Below are 21,149 nucleotides of genomic sequence, written 5' to 3' on the forward strand. Positions count from 1 at the left end.
GGGGGAGGAGTGTCGAACTACCATAGAAACGTTTATCGATCCCTAAAACCTCTATTTGCTAAGTTTGATTTGTTCTCGAGTTGTTTGGCAACCCCCCCCCCCTCTTTAGAGAGGGGGGGAGTGTCCAACCACCATAGGAACATTTATTGCACCCTACAACCATATGCCCAATTTGGTTCCATTTGCTTGATGAATTCTCGAGCAATGCAGAAATTTGTGTTTCATTTGTATGGCAGACACCCCTAGAGAAGGAGTGGAGTGTCTAACCACCATAGAAACAGTTATTGCACTCTAAAACCTTCATATGACTAATTTGGTTTTGTTTGCTTGATTAATTCTCGAGTAGTGTAGCAATTTGTGTTTCATTTGTATGGCAGCCCCCCTTAGAGAGGGGGGAAGGGTGTCGAACTATCATAAGAACCTTCCCTGACCACAAAAACCCTTACATACCAATTTTCATGTCGATCGATTCAGTAGTTACCCAGTCCATAAGAATCAGACAGACAGAAAGACAGAAATCCGTTTTTATAGATATAGATTATAAATAATTTATTTAAAACATTATTTTATTTGTTTTTAAATTTTTTTTTATTTTTTAATGAAAATTTGAACAGTTTCCTACATTCCATCCTTTGCCTAGAACTTTGTAGGTATTGTAATTTTTGAGTTATAATCTTTTGTAAAAACCGAGAAAAATGTTTTGGCCCTTTACAAAAAGTAGTCTAATTCCTTTTTGAATATTTCAAGAATGCAAAGTTGCTTAAACACCTATCAGTTTACACCCACAACGTTTTACTGCTATCTAAGAGAGTGCTGCCAATGGCCGGACGAGTTAGCATGAATTTCGTCATATGCCTTACACTTTTCCAGTCCCACCAAATGCACTAAAGAACCTTCTTCGGATGAAGTCCACGCTTCGCAACAGTTGAAGGTCTATTTCCCTCAGACCAAGTGTGTTTTCGTTGCACATTTTGGTATAAAACCCAAGTCTTGTCGCCAGTGACGCACCTCTCGAGGAAGGGTCTCTTCCAAGTCGCTGGAGAAGTAAATCGTACGTAGAGACGCGTTCCTAACGCCGGTCTACGTCAATAGGTGTGGAACCCAAACTTCATATCTATTCCTACCCGTGAAGAAGATCAAAAAACAAAAAAATATACATAAACGAACAACCTCAACATCCGCGAGATCCAGAAAGATGCACGCAAACCCCTTCGTGTAATGAAAAAAAGTTGGTTCTGCCAATTTCAGATCACACAATTCATCGACGCAAGGAAGAACGTGATTTAATGAGCTATTTTACTACAAAGCGACCAATAATCAGCCAGATCAACAGGAAAAAAATCACTCTTTACAAAGCATCATAACAACAAGCCGCTGGTATCCATACGTTGCCATACAGTCCATTGTCGTAATGGACCCACTTTTTATCGATTCGATGCAAAAAAAAAACCCTTTCTTTTATGCCGTTGGAGCAGTTGTTCGCACGTGAAAAAACGGCGTTCGACGTCTCGTGGCTTCAATTCATACGGCATCCAATGTCCTATCATTCGGATCATCCCCATTGCTTTTAAACGATCGGATATGGTTTGCTGAGCTACTCCAAATGTATCTGCAAGTTCTTGTTGAGTTTGTGACGGATCTTGAACGAGTGAAGCCTCCAATTCTTCATCTTCAAACTTTTTTGGCGGTCCTGAACGTTCTTCGTCTTCCAAGTCAAAATTATCACTTTTAAGCCGCGCAAACCACGTCTGACACGTTCGCTCAGTTGGAGCGTGGTCACCATAAACTTGCGATGACTTTCCGCAGCTTTTTCCTACATATTGAAGTATTGAAGTAGCACTCCCCGCAAGAACACTCTCGTTGGTACGAAATTCGACATATTCGAAGTGGCAAAAAGCTATGTTGTTTACGCTTCAACTTTTTGACATATACTGAAAAAAACGCGCAATGACAGTAGCTTTCCTACGAATGTCTGGAAATTTGATTCACTGGAATAATGATCAAGTATATGTTGTAAAACCGAAGAAACTTACCGGTACACCTACTTATTTCAACTTCTATTGGAAAACTACTATAGTTTTGTGTGAAACGTATAATTCATGGATGTTATGACATTGAATGTAAGTTTCCAAAATAAAATTCAACCCTAGTATCATTCCATGGTAAATGGTATGGTCACCCTGTATGCATCGGATGCTATATAAAAGGTCTTGCTGGCTTCAAAAACATACTGAAAATGCGTACTTATTTCATTTTCCTTCATTCAATTCATCCAAATCCATGAGATCCATTACGATTGCCGGAGCAGTATTGTTCTCAATGGTTCAGTAATTTCAAACAAACAATAAAATAGGATGTAAAGATGCACTTGTATCACTAAGCGGTTAATCCGGATCTGTACAGATTCCCGTACCCAAACCGTAGGACGGTTTGAGCCGAGCATATGTCAGACCCATGAATTTCCCCCTTTGTAACTGCTGGATTGCACAGGGAAAAGGTCCATTATCCATCTGATTAGCAGCAGAATGTAAGCTAATTTTCTGATGACCCCTTCCGATCGTACCGTTGCTGCTGCTGCTCAAGCTGCCAAAATGAGCACCGTTTTGCGCCTGTCGTGTATCGCACAGGTAGGCAAATGAGTCGCTAAGAGGATTGTTTACTTTTGTAATTATGCTTTTGGTTGACCAAGAGTGCAAATATTTTAACGAATAATGGGAGGTAATAAGTGCTACCCGATCGTACATTCGGATTAGCAGCACCGGTACCATCGTTGACCGAGTTGAACAGCTTAAGTCGCACTGATACTCTTGCACTTGAGTTCCGAGAAGTGGAGGGACACGTGGCTGACTCTTGACAAAAGCTTCCCCCATATTTGACCAGTTTGAACTACAGAGTAGATTTAAATTAATTTTGAAACGCCTCTTGTTCTCACGCGATATACATATTTTGGTAGTGCATAAATAAGCCTCAAGTAACAGAGATTCCATAAATTCTCAAACTCGAATCAAATCCGACTAAAACAGTGCATCTTCACTTCTGTATAGCGAGCGAACGAGATCAAGAAGAGGGTACCGCCAAACGAGTGGCACCCACTCGGACGGATCCTTTGAAATGCTTCCTCCCGTACAGATATATGTGTCCGGATCGATCGAGAAAAAAGTGTGAGGGTGGCCGTTCTTTAGTTTATTAAATTTTTATTTCTTCTATCCCGTGCAGACTGACTGGGTGTTCGTTCCGCGTCTTTCTCTACTTTTCTTGCATTTTGTTGCTGTTGTTTTCCTTCGGATCGGTTGCAGGCACAAACCTGTGCGCGAAGATGTTCCTTCCTTAATCGGCTCTACGTCAAAGGCGCAGAAGAAGGACCAGGTAAAGAAGTTATTGGGAAAAGAAGAAATGAAAAAAACAGCAGCAGCTCAATGGTTCGGATCTCGCGTTAGCCTACATCAATTCGGCTATTTGTTTGAGAATGTTGGGAATGACTTAATTTTTTATTAATAGGTTATTAAAGTTGAAGAGCGATTAGCTTAAAACGTTCTCGATTGCTGTGTTAAGTTTGCCGGTGCGAGGATGGAGAAGAATTGGAAGCTGTACGGTTGTCCGCAAAGAAGAATCGAAAAGAAACGAAGAAAGGTTATCTGTATTCGAGAATGTGGACCCACATTCTGTAGAACGACATTCGTGAAATGGTATTGTCCAGAGTGCACGATATTTCCGATACATAGAAAGTAATCGATAGCTACACTCATTAAGACCCTGTGTTCAATCTTTTTAGCTCCAAAACGTATCTCTCTTGAACGATCCGCGATCGGTATCTCGTGTTGAGACCCGTTGTGTCGGGCGTAAATCTAACAATGAATCTTAGCGCCGCTCACGAAAATTAGAAGCCTAATCGATCCTCGATGTCGAATATTTTTCGGGAGGATTTTTCACCTCCCGATCACAGATGTTTGGTAACTAGCTGGAAGCGAGAGATTTTACTGCTGTTTGTGTTGTTGGTTAGTGGTAATTATACACACAACGCTATTAATTAGCGGGTTGAGCGTGGAGCTCGATTTTTCCGACTCTTTCTCTCCCTCCCATTCTCATAGCATTATGCTTGATTTTCGTGGGAGCAGGTGAGATTTTAATTCAATTAGCGCCCGATCCCGACTATCGCTTCCTTTGAGATACGCGAGATACCGATCAGCTGTCGGTAAAGGGATGTTTTGGTTCGAAAAACTGCGCACTCAACGGGAAGGAAACCAGAAATGAAGGAAAAAAAAGATAGACGGTCGAATGAGTTGGCGTATCTTAGGCTTATGAAAATCATTCAATGATCGGGTATAGCGTCATATTTCTTAGTTTTCCCTGGATACGCTTCGCAGTTCTGCAGTGATTTTGGTCGAATTTCCAGGAAGACAATTACCGTCCATTTGCGAGCGGCCCAAAGGACGATAATCAAAAGGCAGTTATTGTGGTCGGTTTTAATCGACGTGAGAAAAATCCTTGGTGTAGTGTGGTCATGCATTAACTTTATCTCGTCATCATTGATTTTTTATCTCACTCGAAGATAAAATCGAGGGAAAATTGTACCCAAATCGGAAAGTATTAGGTTAGTAATGAAGCAATTTGGGATTGCAAAAAAAGCGTCTTTTTGCTTTAGTTTTCTCTATTCATGAAATTTGAAAAGAAAAGATGTGTATAATGTTTCTTCTAATTCAATGTTAGGAGCAAAAAATTGTCAGTTTCAAAATTCGGTTGGTTGTAGTATGTGTTAACTCCACACAAAGTAAGTACTACTTTGGAAGTTTTATTTTGCTTCGGATGGACTTATAAAACTTGCCCCGCATTTCCCCACAAAACTGTTTTAACGAAAGTGTTCCTCAATGTGTCTTTTATAACTTAGCACTTGAGTTTTTGACCCGAAATCCCTCTTTTACATTTATCTCAATACCCGAAATCAGCCATTCCATGTCAAACCGATATAGAGGCTCTCAGATTTTTGTGAAGAGTGGTAGTTTTGTTCTTTATCGCAAAACGTTAGACCCGTTTTTTTATTTTTTCATAGGATGACCATTTCCATTTTAGGGTTATCCGAAAAATAAACTTTTTCCGCTTTTTTTTTTTTTCCAAAAATGACTTTTTTCAAAAATTCATAACTTTTGAACTACTCAACCGATTCAGATGTTTGACATATCCAATTAAAGTTGGTCCTGGTGAACCTGGTCCAAAAATACTACACCTGCAGAAAATTCGAAAACTGTTCTCGTTATTATTGATTGTATTCGTTTTTTATTGTTTTCATAGTCTCGGGACCAAGGGCGCTATATTTTTTCATATTTTTTCTGAAAAGCTGAGAATTTTTCACATAGTATAGCGTTGGGGAAAAATAAATGTCGTATTTCTGATCGAAATTTGACGCTTTATTTAACTTTATTTAAAATTATCCAATTTAAGTCAAATAAGCGACGTTTTGTTCGCAAACTTGTTGCCATTTAGAAGGCAACTTCATTATCCCACGCACAACACCCCCCCCCACCCCCCTGTAAAACCCCCCTCCTTATTTGCAAAAAACAAAGACAGCCAGTTTTCGCATCTTTTAAGGCCAACTTAGTATCACCAAGCATGGAACGGAAGAGATGATAATCACTTGGAGCCAGGTCCGGACTATACGGTGGGTGCAATAGGACATCCCATCCGAGCTCCCGTAGCTACGGCAGGTCATCAAAGATGTGTGAGGCCGAGCGTTGTCCTGGTGGAAAACAACACCATTCCTATTGATCATTTCTAGTCGCTTATGGTCAATCGCCTGCTTCAAACGCTCATAGTGGATGCTCATAGTGGATGCAGCTCATAGTGGATGATTCCCTTCCAATCCCACCAAACACACAGCAAAACCTTCCTGGCCGTCAATCCGGGCTTGGCGATGGTTTGGACCGGCTCACCGCGCTTCGACCACGACTTTTTTCGCTTTAGGTTGTCGTACGTGATCCACTTTTCATCACCAGTCACCATGTTCTTCAAAAATGGGTCGGGTTCGTTCCGTTTCAGAAGTGCATCGCAGGCGTTGATTCGGTCTTTTTTGCGTCAACTCGTGTGGCATCCAGCTTTTTTTGGAATCCAATCTTCTGCAAATGGTTCCAAACGGTTTTATGGTCTATACCCTGTTCCTGGTCAATCGAGCGAGTGCTCACATGCCGGTCTACTTGGGTGATTTCAACGATTTTATCGGTTTCCACGACGATTAGCCTACCAGTACGGGGTGTATCTTCGACAGCCACTACACCAGAACGAAATCGATCAAACCAACGCTGTGCTGTGCGAATCGTTACAGTATCGGGTCCATAAAATACACGAATTATTTCGGCCGCCTTCGTTGCAGTTTTACCTCGCAGAGAGCGGCAACAATGGCTGAGTTCAAAAAACTGTGCGTCATACATGTGAAATCTGAGTTATAAATTGTGTTGTCTATAATAATTTACAGGTGCATAAGCTACTATGTTCGTACTGATGATGATGGATTTTTTTATTGCATTATTGTATTTCTGGTTTTTAGATTGAAAAGGTGTATACAAGAGAAGTCTACGAATGTTTGTGCCACGCGCGCGTTTCGGTAGATATAGAATCTAGAGTTGGAGCTCTGGCGAAAACAGATATACAATGTAAATTTTTTAGGATCTGCAGTGGAAACCGGATTCAATCTCGGGATAGCCTCGTCGGAATACTCGTAAGCTATCGTATTAGCAGATGGTTATATCGAGGTTTTTCTGTACTGTGGCAGATCTCAGAGTAAGTCTCTAGTGGAAACTTCAAGATATCAGGTTCAATTCCCGATCATTCAAGGATCTTCCCGGGTTGGAAATTTACTTGACATGCCTTGGCATATTTTTTTCAGTTTTCGCTTATTTCTTGATGTTCTTATGATAGTTAATTTATATCTGCAACAGAACCAGTTCGTTTTATTTTGCATACTGGGTTTTCATGAACATTATTAAAATTTAATATTATCTTAAAGCTCTGCTCAAACCTTTGTAGAGGTATGAGGTGGGACCATCATCATCATCATAATCATCAATTGAACTTCTGAGATAACTTGTAACAAAAATAGATACTCTACATTACCAAATATTAAAAGGGATTATTTACTATAGAAAAACACAATAAATTAGAAATATTTTTTTAAATATCTCGAGATAGTTGCATTTAGAAGGAGATTGATAATAACCTTTTTTTATTTCAAATAACATCAGGATTTATAATTTGCGATTAAAAATGACTACTAACATACAAAAACTCGAAGTTTCGAAAATTTCTAAAAATTCGATGTTCCACAAAGTTCGTCAAAAATAGTTTTACCATCTTGGGCCCATTTTTTGAATTTTCTACATGATTTTGTATGAAAAAATTAAAAAAAATTAAAAATATGTATTTTGGATATTGCAAATTGAATTTTTATTTTGTAAATAAAAAAAGAGTACCAATTTTTTTTCTCAGTGTACATTTTTTTCATATTCAACCATCAATACTCTATAATTCTTTCTAAGACACTCTTTCGGTACGACTCATAGTTTTTGAGATATAAATTATCAAAGATTTCTCTTACTCAAATCAATACGCCCTATTCAAAAGTTACGCTTGGGTCAAAAAATTCCCAATTGCTGTGGAAAACTCATATTTCCTCCAACCCAAACGGAATACACACTTTCATTGGAAACAAAAATATAAGTTTTTCAAATCTGCATTTTTAGGACGATTTCATTTGGAATTGCTGTTACCTGAATCAATTTCTTAAATTTTCAAACAAGCCCATCTGTTTGATGAATTTGGACAAAAATGTTCTGCCGCATGCTAAATGTGTTTTCAAAATAAAGTAATGGTGATTAAAAATTCTCTACAACTGATCTACTTTTGGTTTGAAATTTGATATTTTCAAATCAAAGAAATCTTATGAATTTTTATTCTCAACCTTTATGGTTCTATACACTAGAAATGATCGAACCAAACATTACAAACATCGCATAAACACCTATCAGTGATCAGAAACAATGTTTGCTTAAAAACACGTTGTTAATGAAAAAGTTAAATAATTTATTATCCGGAATTATTGGGTTGGGGAAAAAGAAATGTCGTATATTGTCAATATATGGCAACACTTAAACATATTTTATGTTGTACTTATATCGCATCGCATCGTCATACTTTACGGCTATTTAAAGACAACAATCTGTGTTACAAGCAGTGCCACAAATTATAAAAATTTATTTACGAATGGAGGAATTAACTTTTTCCCAGTGTCGAATGAATTCTTTTCTGTTGATACTCAACATTATATCTGTCCTAATGAGTATAACACAAGAATCGAGACACGTGAACTTTGCCCAGTATATTAAACGAAAACAGCACGAATGAATTTCAAAAAGCCTGCATTCAGACACTTTCCTTACTGTCGATAATTTCAAATGATTATCACGAAAGCCAAATTGATCTTCATCGCTTGCAGTGAATTTATTGAGAACATGTTTGATTAACATGTTCAGAAAAAAAAGAAAGGAACAGGTATCCGGAAAAGGCAACATTATGGGTTTCATTGAGCGTTGACCGTTGTGCGGCGGTCAGCGGTTGAATATCATTACACCGGAAATCAAAACAAGATTAGGTTCATTTTCCGTTTGGCTATTATTTTCACCCATTGCCCATATGATTGGGGGTGTATGTCGTTTCCGAACGATTGGGAGTAGATTCATAAAACATAGTCAAAGAGTTATACTATACATTGCAATGCCGAAGTCACTAAAAACAAAAAAAAATATGCCATCCCGTACCATAAAACGATTTAACTCTCATTGGTTGACGTTGAATTTTACGCTTCGATTCTCACTAACACGCAGTGATCTTCGAGTTCGACGTTTCGAATATCATGACGGAAATGAAGATACAAATGAAAAATGAACTTCATGGCATGTTGATGGGGATATTCATCCCACTCATGTTCATTAATAGTGTTGTTTCATATTTATCGACTCTCGCTTGAACAGTAGATCATCAATACAAGGTAAGTTGAAATTCGCCGTATTTGAATGTCGTGAACGTGAATATTTTCGGCACTGGTTACAAGTGTCGTTTTGACAGTGTTGTGATTGTCCTTTTCAGTCTCAAGTTATAGCGCGTCAAATATGGAGTCCACCAACCAAGAAATTCGCCATATTTTACGTTTTTACTACCAGCGTGGTAAAACTGCAACGAAGGCGGCCGAAAAAATTCGTATAGTTTATGGACCCGATACTGTAACGATTCGCACAGCACAGCGTTGGTTTGATCGATTTCGTTCTGTTGTAGTGGTTGTCGAAGATACACCCCGTACTGGTAGGTCAATCGTCGTGGAAACCGATAAAGTCGTTGAAATCATCCAAGAAAACCGGCATGTGAGCACTCGCTCGATTGGCCAGAAATTGGGTATAGACCATAAAATCGTTTGGAACGATTTACAGAAGATTGGATTCCAACAAAATCTGGATGTATGGGTGCTACACGAGTTGACGCAAAAAAATCTTTTAGACCGAATCAACGCCTGCGATGCACTGTTGAAAAGGAACGAACTCGACCCATTTTTGAAGAAGATGGTGACTGAGGCTTGCGAAAACTGGCTGTCTGAGTTTTTTGCAAATAAGGAGGGGGGGTTTTATAATGGGGGATAATGAAGTTACCTTCTAATTGGCAACAAGTTTTCGAACAAAACGGCGCCTATTTGCCTTAAATTGGATAAATTTAAGTATGTTAAATAAAGCGTCAAATCGATCAGAAATACGACATTTATTTTTCCCCAACCCTATATTAATTGATTTACAGTCACTGTAATTCGTAATTCGTAAAAATGTGAGGATTTCCTTGTTGTTTCGAGCGCAAGAGATGAATGTGGAATGTGCATTTTTTTCAATAATTCCAGGGATTGTGATCTAATTTGTACAAAAGTCTGGAAACGCGAGGCTAATCCATTCGCTTTGAATGTTATCCAAAATAAGATCAAAACATATACCTTAAAATGTTCCAAAACTGGCCATGTTTGTTGTACAATTCATTCAAAATTCGCTTTTGCAGTTTTTTTTTATTGACACTGGCATCAACATTCATCCTACTATATTCGAATTTCTCCATGTACATACATAATTTTATTTTCATCATCTCCAATCTCCAATCCAATCTACATACTCTCGTCGACTTCGGTGCAGCCATTTTGAGCCAGAAACGCTAATACCAAACTTGTTTCGAGCAGTATTCTTCTTTCCCTCATATATTCCCCTTTACCGACACGTATCCGATGATTCGCTACCTTCAAACCATAGGCCACACAACAAAAGCACCACGGCGACCAACCGCAAGGTGGTAAAACAAGTTCGTCAAACGCCCACACACGATTCCGAACTGCTTTTCAATCTTTAATTGGTTCCCCTGTTTCGCCAACACTTTCGATCCGAAATGTGCCCCCCAATATGTGCGGTGCGTTGCGTTGCTTCTGGCGGTCTTCTAAACGGTACGTGAAAGCCACCAGCGCTGATGAAGATGCTCGGGTGGAACCAGTTTTGAGGGAGACCACACGGCAGGTGGATCTCCGCGGTTCAACTTGAATGTCCAGAAGCGATCACAAATCCGGTCTATTAAATTGCCATTTTACGATAGCTAAAGCCTGACGAACGGTTGGACATCTGCTATCGCTGCTGCTGCTGCTGCTGGTCCTTCGATGGTCCTGTTATCACATAATTCCATTGCTATATATTATCATTAATTTGTAATTTTTAATAAATACAGAAATTATTACAAAACGAAGACATCGGAGTGGCTATCGGTGAAGTTTTACCAGTGGCATCTCCGCTTGTTTTCATGGTGTGTACCCAATTAAGGGTCCGCAATGGTGCGCTCTACGAGATAGCGCCTGCAATCCGCTCATTTGAAACGATCGGGACGTCCGTGTGAACACGCGGCTCCGGGCCGCAACGTTATTGAAATACTGACGATAATCCAGTTCTACAAACCCATCCTTGCTGAATTCCTCGGAAGCCCATGGGAACACGCAGAGCACAGCGAGAGACGCAAGTTTTTAATCCACCATGAAATATCGTATAAAACTGTCATCCAGTGGTCAAAGCTAATGGACTTCTTTTGATAAGACGGAAATGTTATGTTATTGCTAGCCATTACTTCTCGTTTGCTTAATTTACCAACCGCCGCGCGTGGAATCCTCTATAAAACCCGAGAATCAACAAGACCCCAGCCGTGCGGAGGGGTTGCTATCTAGGCCGATAAAACAGTGAATGAGTGAGTCGGTTAGTTGGCTCATCCTCCTGTCGTCCACCGGCGCTCGGAGCCCTCTGTGGTCTCTCTATCACGACACGCAGGCGTTCTTCCCCGATAGCTACCCGGTAAATGATAAGAAAAGTGTAATGAAATTGTTTTTTTCTTTCTCGGCTGACTTCACCTGCTCGCGCTCTTCATGGGAACCGCTCACCTGGTACTATCCGAGACGATCCGGAGTTTTAGGTTGATTGTTATTACTAGAATTGCTTCAAATTAGCTGCTACGAAGATTTTTTCATTGTTAAAAGCGGTAGTAGACAATGTATTTGCAGGATGCTGTTATATAGAAGATACTTTTCGCAACGGATAAATAAAACCGGTGTGTAAAATTCCATTTGCGTAGCATATTCCACAGTAAATCTCATCTCCTGTTGCATCAATTCTCATCTCCCTTATTCTCTCATCATCCTTCCTCCTTCCGGTAGCGATGTGTGTCGACATCTAGCCCGAAGTTATGGAACTAGAAATGAGCTTTCGTCTATCTACAAGCTCAAACATTTATGACTTTCTCTCTCCTCTCCTGAATTCACCAAGGATACTCTATTCGCCACAGTATGCTATCTCTTTCCTCTTACTGACAGAAGAACAGGAAAATACTTGAATACCAAGTGGGCGTTTTCCGAAACGATTTCTGCATTTCTGGTTTCACTGGTTTCTCAACGAGGATGTTCTATTCAAGCGCATTAGTTGCATTTCATAGTGATACCTCATGCTTTCGATTAGACGATACAGCTTATCATAAACTATCCAGGTAATCTCCAGACGATGTAATAAGTTGGAATTATCGAAATGAATCCAATTTTGATCACATGTAAGTACATTACAATACATAATAAGTCTTGTGTTGATATCACTTGACACGTTCGCCGCATCATCACCCAGATATAGGTAACACTTACTCCGTTCAAATTGAATAGGATTTTCAAAAGGAATTTGATGAAATAGGTACCTAAATATATGTTGGGATACTGAACCGCGACTTCATGTGAGTTCCGGTTTCTGGTAGGTTCCTTCGATGTCGCCAACACTTCGGAGAGTCTTTCCACTTAATAATTTAACACGAGAGTAGCGATTATGTGCAACGTTCATTCTCTACTGCTTATAACGAACTGTACAACTTTATTAATCTTAAATCTGACTAGAATTTACAGGACAATACTTTGAATACGCGAGTTTGATGCTCCTCTTTTATGATAATTCTCTGCTGCACTGACAATTTACAATATTGTTGTTTGAATTATATGTGCTACCAATACATTTATACACTAGTTCCACTTCTGTCATCATCGGGGTACTGCCATTCAAATGAACCATACATTTCTGCATAATTCCAAAACTAATCAAGCAAACGGATCCAAATTTGGCATGTGGAAGTTTTAGGGGGCACGAAACGTTTCTATGGTGGTTTCGACACACCTACTCCCTCTCTATTGGCATGGGGGCTGCTATACAAATGAATCACAAACTTCTGCATAACTCGAGAACTAATCAAGCAAATGAAGCCAAATTTGGGATGTGAAGGTTTTTGGGTACGAGAAATGTTTTTATGATGGTATGACGCCCCTGCCTCCTCTGGAAAGGAGAGGTGTCCCATAAAAATAATGCGCATATTTCAACCAAACATGACAAACATGAAAATTTTCAGTATACTCTGAAGGAAAATGGGAAAATTCGAAATCTTGCACGAGTATTGTGTCTGAAAATAATCTGATATTATAATGACGAGTTTTGGTAGAAGTACTGAAGTTTTATAGTAAAAAATATTTTTCAAGGGTAGATGAGAAGAACAATCAATGAACAGTTCTGCGATTGGAGCCATGAACGTGCACTTAGTAAGAAAACGTGGATGTGATAACGAAAAATAATTTTTGGGCGGGACGGGTCAACTAATACGATATATAAACCATTCCTTGCCAAACCAATAAAGTGGTGCTCAGATTTCCGTGAAAATTTGTAGTTTTGTTCCTTATCGCAAAATATTAGACCCGCATTTTTTATTTCTTTCATTACGGTGCCCATTTTCATTTTATGGTGATCCGTTTTTCCCCGAAAACGATTAATATGTTTTCAATCTTCGTTCAACATTCCTTTGCGACTAGACTATATGCCTACATTGATTTGCAGTAACATGGTTACATTTTCAAAACTAATTATAACTCTTAATCCTCGACTATCATGTTATACGCTCAGATTTGAATCAAATTCGAGGATTGCTTTTGTATCTAATACATACATTAGATTGAATTTAGATAATACATCTTTCCCAGGTCATAAGGAACTCCATTTCGATTAGATTCAATATTTTGATAAGACGATCATTTGGTTTCTAACTATGCAAACGACAAGTTCGGAATAAGATTAGTTATATGTTTCATATATTTTAGCAATCATCGATTGATTCAAGTCTCAGTGTATAACATGATAGTCGGGGATTAGAAATTATAATGAGTATTGATAATGTAACCATGTTACAGTTGCTATAAATTAACTTTGAAAAATCATAACTCGAAAACGACAAAAACCGCCGCTCTGGTTTCGAATATGTTATAAACAGCTTTCAAGAAAAATTCTAAAAAATGTATTGTGTCCTTTCTCCCAAAACCATGTAAACTATAATTACCAAATACAATCATTAATTACAAAAACGAAATCTGTTCACGCCTAACGTGAATTAGGCAATTTTGTCGCAGCATCCGACCAGTATACAAAGAGAGCTATCGTATCATTTTGGTTCACTAGCTCTCCTTATTTAGAAGATAGACAGAAGCTAGCAATAGAATCAGTATTGAATTAAACCTTACACTCATCTCACCGAATTATCGTTTCGTTTATCGTATAACTGGTGGAGCAATAAAGGCTCTTCATTTCTAAAACTAATCCAAAAATCGTATGCACTGATTCCCACATCCGAAAAAGGACTTGATCGCGGAAACAAAATCCATTTTTGCAGGTGTAGTATTTTTCAAAAAAGACTATCGAGGTTGGCTTTAATTTGATATGTTGATCATCGGAATCGGTCTAGTAGTGCAAAAGTAATTTTTTTCCTATTATCGTGACTTTCAACACATTTCGGCTGGTTCGTCACTTTTACTTCCATTTTTTGGAAGAATGTCGGGAGTGAGAATTGAACTCGCGATCTCTGCGTGAGAGGTATGGCCAGATCGCCTCCACCAAAAGTAATATTCTTTCTGAAAAAAGTCATTTTTGGAAGACCCAAACCCAACCCAAAAATGAAAAAAGGGGAACCCTAATAACAAAATTTAAAAAATATAGGTTTAATATTTAGCGATAAGTAACGAAACTACCACTTTTCACGCTGATCTGAGAACCATTATATCGGTTTGACTTGGAGTGGCTGTCACTTGTTTTGTGTGAACGTGAACGTAAACATGAACAGGTGGTGAAAAGGTACGACTATTTCACGGTGAACAACATTGCGAACAAACATCTCAAAAAATCCTGGTTAATAGAATGTTTGTGTTCACGTTCACGTTCATATTAAAACTGCCGTTCTACGCATAGTTGTCCCATGTTCCAAAATTAGCAACTGAGAAAAACGCAATCACGCAAAAAAACGCAAACGCAGTTTTCTAGCATATTTGTTTACCGGAAGCTTTGAGTATTTCAGTTTGGCAATACACCGGGTTTTTTATGAGCAGTAAACTATTGTTTAATGCAATGTGAAGAGTTCCCCTCAATTGAATCAATCAAGCTTGATTACGGTTCAAAAATACATGGTAGGACAGTTAGCCTAGAATAACAACATGGGACAATTGAACTTGATGTTGTTTTTTGAAAAACTGGGAACAAACAATAAGTTTTTTGGTGTTTTTCCGAAAGATTGTGCATAAAAATATCGTTTTATGAAGAAAAGTGAAAATTGTCAAAAAGTAACATGGGACAACAATGTGTAGAACGGTAGAAAAGTTTGCCAGTAAACATGAAGTAAATAAATATCGAGCTTCAATAAAGTAATTCGGATAAAAAATACAGTTGTTCACGAATCAACCCGAAGCAACGAAGTTTTTCAACCTATGCAGAGTTCCGATAGAATGAAACTACATCCATATGGAAAATTTCACTGAAAACTCGAGAGCTGCAAAACATATCCTTTTACAGTTCACGGTGAATTAATTTTCAGAATGCCTTTGGACATTCGAACGAGAACATGAACGGGGAAATATTTTGACGTCTATATTCATTACTGTTTTCACGTTCACGTTCACCGAAGTTGATGAACTATGGTGCATTCATCAACATGTCGATTCCACGGTGGAAATTCAGAATCGTAGTGAAATATTGAATTAATCCATTTTTATCAATATGAATTGTGTTGAAATACTTTTTTCCACTAGAAAATGTTTCTTTCTATCGTTACAAGATGTTTTCCTCGCGTTTTATATTTGGACTGATGAATTATTAACAACGTTCACGTTCACGAGAACTCTAAACCGGCCTTAACGAACGAGGACCAGTTGGTCGACGGATTTTTAAGAAATGATTATACATTTGCCTTCCAGCACAGGTAGATACGATCTGTCCATTTATCGATTGCAGCACGCACTACTTCCATAGGAAAGATGTTCACTGCACGGGTGAGGGCGTACTTGAGCGACTCAATATACGGGAGACGAATAGAACAAACCATAGCCTCTACCTAGCACAATACACGAAATTGCGGGTGATTCCAAGTGGTTGAAAAGTGCGATAGATCCATTATCCGTGCCCCATTTTCCGAGCCCAACTATCACAATACGATTTTCGACGTGTTCCCACATGATTGTAAACAACTGATACTACATATTTATAGCGCAAAATTGAACTAAAAGGACAAACTGTCAAATACCTGAAGAGAAGGATTAGATACATCTATTACTGTTTGCGTGTAAAATACGTTTACTCGTGTACCACTATTTATGACTATACTATGTACTTTGGCATTTTCTATCGTGATACGCACCATCAAACGACTACCCACCATCCTTCTGTCATCATCCTTCGGTTGTAAATACTGGTGGAGTGAACAAACAATTCCCAACAACCAAACCGAACGGTCCTTTTAAGGGCCACCAAATCATTATCAAAGAGTTGAACAATTTAATTTTTAAAAAATATCCAGAATCAGCATGCTACACATAGCCTAGCGGAATCCTACGTCAACTATGCTCTAACCTCTACTATCAACAAACCTCCTGTGACTTTTTTCTTTTATTAATAATGAAAAAATAACAAACATCTCTCTTGGTACGCAGTGTAAAAAAATCATAAACACGAGAGCAGAGCTCCGAATGAACGCAGCACAGAATTCAGATACTAAACATCGCTTCTCACTGGTATGATGCGGCCTCATTTTATACACAAACACACCTCAACTTCTTCGCTCACTCTAAGCAAAGCATAAAAACAACAGCGCGCCTCCAAACCAACCATATGCGCTTGTGTGGAGAAAAATAACTCAACAGAGAAAGCAAACCAGATTCAAGTGCGGTGTAAAACAGGTATACAAATACAGCGCAAAATTCAACGCAAAACATAGTGCAAAACGAAGCTGACAACAAAATATTTGTTGCAAAACGTTGCATTCTTAAGACTGTTCTGCACGATACCAAACTAGAAATTTTGATATTTTTTTTAATCCCTGTATAGCTCACTTTAAGAGCTATGGTGTAAAGCGTTTATTTCGCCATTCTCTATAGCTTGGAAATGAAAATAAGAAAAAAAAATTCTCGAAGTGCATCTTACTATGGTGTACCACAACATGTCGTCAAATAAACTTATTCGTATCTTTGTGATTTTTTCAATTTTTTTTGGAGTATTGAATGGTTCATAGGGGTCCCTCATATGCGAGATAACTATTGTTGCTGATATGTTGATATCACATGTAGTATACTTCACTGTAGATGAACTTATGCAAGACGGCACCCTTTACTCGAGTCAACCGCGAGTAATCGGGTTTCTACCTTACTAACCATAGAATTCGGAAATTGTTTATATATAGTTATAAAAATATCGTTCAGAATTCGACTTCTTCAAACTTATATAACTAAGCCTGTAAAAATAAACGAATTAATAAAAAAAAAACTGCTCCCTTTAATAGTAATGGAACTTGTACTGCTGTCCACTTTCTTTCACGAAACGAAACCAGACGAAATTGTACATCGCTCGCCTTGGAATTTTCGCAAACCGATGCCTCGCGCACATTTGTAGTAGACACTTACTTGTACTCTAATGAATACTTCTTTTGAAATCTCTTATCCCATGTCAATGACAATAAAAAATAGAGAAAAAAAAACGCGAACACTTAATTTTCGAAACAATATGAAAAAAACACGTACGAACACATTTTACTGGGTCTCAAAACTCAGTTTAATAAATTCCAAAATTTCGAATTACCAAAACAAAAATTCTTTCAATGATTTGTTGCGGTATTTTTAAAAATTTTCATTTTCAAGCTGTTAAGAATGACACGAAAAAGCGAGAAACTACGTTACAGTGAACCACACAGGGATTCTAAAAAATTACCTAAATGTCTAATTTAGTGCACTAAACAATGATTTTTTGACGATATTTCTATATACACCACAGTAAGATGCACATTTAATATTTTTTCTCGAAGCTCTTGAGAATGGTGTAAAAAGAAACGGAAAAAGTGCTCTCTTCTGGTCATAACTTAGCTGCAAACACATTCCCAGCTGTATTTGACAATGTGAACGATAGGTCAGAACCTCATCTATCGGGTTCTGTAGCAAACACAAATTGAAACATTTTGCAGTTGAGTTATTAACTACAGAAAAAGTTGATGTAGAGAAATCGATCGAGGCGCTTACACCCCTTTCCTTATAAGCCCCTCAATTCTTATCAAAAACATAAAAAAAATAAAAATTACACTGAAAAATAAATTATTTCAAAAGTTAAGATTCATTTCTCTCAAAAGTTTTAGATGGTGAAAAATAGGAATAGCTCATACAATATCCAATAAGTAATCCATAAATTGGAAGAAGGGTACAAAACATGTCAATCGTGAGAATTTACTCACAAAAATGTTACGAGTAAGTAGGTTATGGTGCCAATGAAAATCGTCATCTCGAATTTCAAAAAGTTACTCTACACAAAATGTTCACCATCTCGAAAAAACACCCTATGCCAAATGCCAGCTCAATCGGTCTTAAGGGAGAGTGGCGCAAAGCAGTCAAAGTTTGAGTTTTTTTTTAAATCGAAATATCAAGGAAATCGGGGTTTTCGAAAAAAAAATTGATGCCAAATGTCTTAAAATTGCATGAAACGTCGAGATCAAGTGTCATCTCAAAAAATGTTTCGTCAAAAATCGGCATTCTCGTACTGGAATTTTTCGGTTTTCAAAAAACTCATATTTTAACGTCTGCGACACCAGTAATTGAACTCCGAATGAGCTAATATTTTGCATAGGATATGTTATCGTGCAAATCAACATTTCGCAACATTTCGTAGCAAGTTCCGAATGAAAAATCGAGATAACTATTTTTGTTGGCACCCAAAACCATGCTTTTCGTTTCGTACTCCGAAAAAAAACTAAGTCCCAGAATGCCGATTGCTGACAAAACAAATTCGAGATAACACTAGATATCGATTCAATTTTTTGAAAATCAAAAAATCACCCAAGGGGGGAGTAAAGGAAATCGGGCTTTTCGAAAAAAAAAATGTTGATGCCAAATGTCTTAAAGTTGCATGAAACGTCGAGATCTAGTGTCATCTCGAAAAAAATTTTTTATGAAAAATCGGCACATAAACATAGTTATCTCAATTTTTCATTCGGAACTTGCTACGAAATGTTGATTTGCACAATAATATACCCTGTACAAAATATTAGCTCATTCGGACTTCATTCACTGGTGTCGCAGACGTTAAAATTTGAGTTTTTTGAAAATCGAAGAATTGATACCAAAAGTCTTAATATTGCATGACACGTTGAGATTTACTTTACAGTTATCTCAAAAAAAATTTTTTTTTCAAAAATCAATTTTTCAGACGGAAAAACGACCAAATGCAAAAAAAAACATTTTTTTGACAAAAAATTTTTTCGAGATAACTGTAAATATCGACGAGTAATGCAGTTTTAAGACATTTGGCATCAGAAAGTTTTTTTAAAACCTCGATTTTCGGTGATTTTTCGTTTTACAAAAAAACTCAAATTTTAACGTTTGTGACACCAGTGGATGAAGTTCGAATGAGCTAATATACTGCATTGGGTGTATTCTTGTGCAAATCAACATTTCGTAGCAAGTTCCGAATGAAAAATCCAGATAACTATTTTTATTATTACCCTAAACCATACTTTTCGTTTCGCATGTCGAAAAAAAGTCCCAGAGTGTCGATTTTTGACAAAAAAAAATTATCGAGATGATCTCGACGTTTCATGCAATTTTAAGACATTTGGCACCAAATTTTTTTTTTTTTTTTTTTTGAAAACCTCGATTTCCTTTACTCCCTTGGGTGATTTTTCGATTTTCAAAAAACTCAAACTTTGGACGGCACTGCGCCACTCTCCCTTAAGTCCGATTGAGCTGATATTATGCATGGGGTGTTTTTTCGAGGTGGTGAACATTTTTTATGAGGCAACTTTTTGAATCTGGAGATGACCATTTCCATTGGCACCCTAAGGTACATACATAGTAATTTTTCAAAGAAAGCATGAAAAAGTAGTTTTTTTATTAATTCGTTTATTTTTACAGGCTCAGTTACATAAGTTTTGAGGAGCCGAATTCTTAACTATATTTTTATAACTGTATATATACAATTTCCTTATTCTATGGTTAGTTAGGTAGAAAATCGATTACTCGCGGTTGACTCGAGTTTAGAAGGGTGACATTTTCACGTAGAACTACGTCTTTCATTAAGGGTGCCAAATCAGAAAACAGGTCACGTTTTAATGAAATAAAGTTAACGTTAATAACTATTTTTGCCGCGAACGGATTTTGGCGATTCTAATACTGAACGAATCGGGAATTCCGTAAGATTTGTTTAATATGCTATACATTAGAATCCCCTGGTTTGTAAATGGTTAAAATTCATGAAAACTTGAGGCGTTTCCATTTTCCCATACATTTATTCTGTCCATTTGCGTGCTTTCCCGAACAGACCTGTCAATAACGAGCAACTTATCGAAGACCAACGGAGGGGAAATCGTAGGATTCAAAGTCCCCATGAACAAAGGAAAAGTAAAAGAATGAAGGGGAATACTTGCCTAGAGTATAAACAGTGGATCTCGCTGAGGCAAACTTTCATTCAGCATCGGACTGTTGAGCAATCCAGTTCACTTTGCTTTCGCTGCGCTTTGATCTAAGATTGGACCACACCAGTGGTAATCCATCTTGGATATCGTCGTTTGGTTTTTCTGTTCGTTTTTCGCGTTATTCGTATCGTGTGTTTTTCTTTCCGCGTCAAAAATTGGACGCTTCGCGTAGTGTATAATGAGCAAGAAAAAGAGGAAGGCAGACTCGAGCCCTGCAAAAAACGAACGCATTGCCAGGGGCAATAATATTTCGAGGCAAGCGTCATCCAATGATGCACGCGATGTTGGTGCAGTGAAAAGCGCTCGCACTGAACCGAGCCTTCGCGAGTGTAACACCGCATCACACAACAGCGAAGTAGGCGATTTCGGCGCGTCGGTCGAAAATGTAAACGCCGTTACCCAGGCAGCAAACAAAATCAAGCTCTCCTCGCTGGTGGTGAAGGTGGTCGCTCTTGACAAACTCATCAGCGAATTCGCATTCGCATTCGATGGGTGTTACAGCAGAGTACAAGCTGTGTGGCATAATTCAGTCTTTTTCCAAGCAGTTAACATTG

Source organism: Toxorhynchites rutilus, chromosome 3 (genome assembly GCF_029784135.1).
Source record: "Toxorhynchites rutilus septentrionalis strain SRP chromosome 3, ASM2978413v1, whole genome shotgun sequence".
NCBI lineage: Eukaryota > Metazoa > Arthropoda > Insecta > Diptera > Culicidae > Toxorhynchites > Toxorhynchites rutilus.